We start from the raw sequence: 2075 nt of genomic DNA, 5'->3' as shown, positions 1-2075 counted from the left end.
CCCCCCCCCCCGGCTTAGCGACCAACAATGCAGAGGGGAGCAGAAGTTAAGCTTATAGTATGACTCCCAGCACCAGCCAATTTTGTTAAAGGCCACAGTAACTTTCCAGTTAGATGATTGCACACATATTTCCCTCCTTCCTTCTTTCTATAATGCCTTGCCCCAATAGACATTTAAGGCTCCCCTATCACCAAAATTATCCTGCGAGATGGTGGTGCATTGGGGGCCCCCAAGTGCTAGCTCAAATGGAATAAAGACCCTGCCATGAGTTGCATTGGATCGTCTCCTGTCTGAGTTTTGAGCATCACTTACATTTTCCCTAGCACAACTGCAAAATTTATGAATGAAAATTAATTAAGGGGATGTGGAGTAAATTTCCTGCATACAAGCATGGAGATCCGAATTTAAATCTCCAAAACACAGATAAAAACACTCAATATTGTGATTTGTACTTGTACTCCCTGCACTGGGGAGATGGGGATGGGAGGAGCCTAGAAGCTTGAGGACTAGCTAGTAATTACAGTATGGAAAAGTTATAAATTTAGTGAGAGATTCAGTCTCAAAATTCAGTATGGCAGCTGGTTTAGTTATTAAGAGTACTTGCTGCTCTGACAGAAGTCCTAAGTTCAGTTCCCAGTATTCGCATGGCAACTTACATCTGTCTGTAACTATTTGAAGACTTCTTTTGGCTTCCATGGGCATCAGGTATTAATATGAAGCACAAACATACATTTAGGTCAAACAGTCAGACACTGAAATAATTCAGAAAATAAAATAAAAAAATAAATTTAAAGAATCAATATGTGTGGTGCAGAGTGGTAAAGGAAGTCTTGATACAGACTCTTGGCTCCACATGCAAGTGAACGCACATACAAATGGCCATATACTATCTACATATATACAAAACACACATGTATGTGCAAATACACATACACACATACACACATATCACACAAAAGCATGTAGAACCTCAAGTCTCTTTTTCATACCACATTGTCTAGGACTCTTAGCCAGGGAATCTGTAGACACACAGATCCAAAGCATCATAAACGTTGTGCTCTCTTCCATCTAAGGAACTCATCCATTATCAAAGACTCTTATTATCTTAATAACATAATTATCAAAGACAATTATTATCTGATTACAGGGTCTTTCTATTAATCGTGAGTAAATTTAAAACTAATAACAGCCAGAACAAACTGAGAAAACAAAATAAAGATGTAGATTCAAAAAGAAGAATTCTGTAAAGCAGACTAAACATCTGTGTCCCATCTCTCTTGTTGCATAGTACATTACATGGTATTACCCTGACTGTTCATAAGCTTACCCAAAAAGACTTTGCTTGAAGCCACTCACATTTTAAATCTAGATGATTATTGGGTCAGATGAAATGTCAAAGTCTCTTCACTGATCATAGGAAACTAATTGGAAAACTCTTTCAATGTGACTGTATGTGACCTGGCAGAATGAAGCCATTCCTTTGTTGGGGATTATTTTATTCATTTACTTTAATTAATTAATTTATTTACATGCCAAAAGTTACCTGGTATCCTCTTAGAGTCCCTCTTCTCATCTCTTCTCTAAAAGAATGAAGACATTCTAAAGAGGCATTTGCACTCCTCCTTTGGTCATCAGATTCTTGAAACAATGGTCTTCTAGACAGTGGAATGAATTCCTCTGGGAATCACTTTCTGGGAGAAGAAAGAGAGTTAAACCTGAGCTGGCCAAGATAATTTTTCCCAGAAAAAAAGTTTTTATGTGGTGTTAACAGCCTTTATTGAGGAAGTAAGGGGCACAAATCACTTTGACCAGCAAAGACCAAGGTTGTTTCTCCTGACTCCTGTTGTTAGCAAATAAGCATTCCCATTGGGCTACCTTCAGGGCCCTAGTAGCAGCTTACAGAATTACAAACTACAAATAATCCAATACTATGAGTTCTATGTGCTGTGCCCCAGACAACCCAGATAATTTTTTTAGTCTCTTGGCTCATGTTTTGTCTATTTGTTATCTCTTTTATCTCTGTCCCTACTTCTCTCCCCGTCTTCCCCTCCCCTCTCATCTCCCCGTCTTCCCCT

Source organism: Mastomys coucha, unplaced genomic scaffold (genome assembly GCF_008632895.1).
Source record: "Mastomys coucha isolate ucsf_1 unplaced genomic scaffold, UCSF_Mcou_1 pScaffold1, whole genome shotgun sequence".
Taxonomy (NCBI): Eukaryota; Metazoa; Chordata; class Mammalia; order Rodentia; family Muridae; genus Mastomys; species Mastomys coucha.
Note: the sequence above shows the minus strand (reverse complement) of the source record.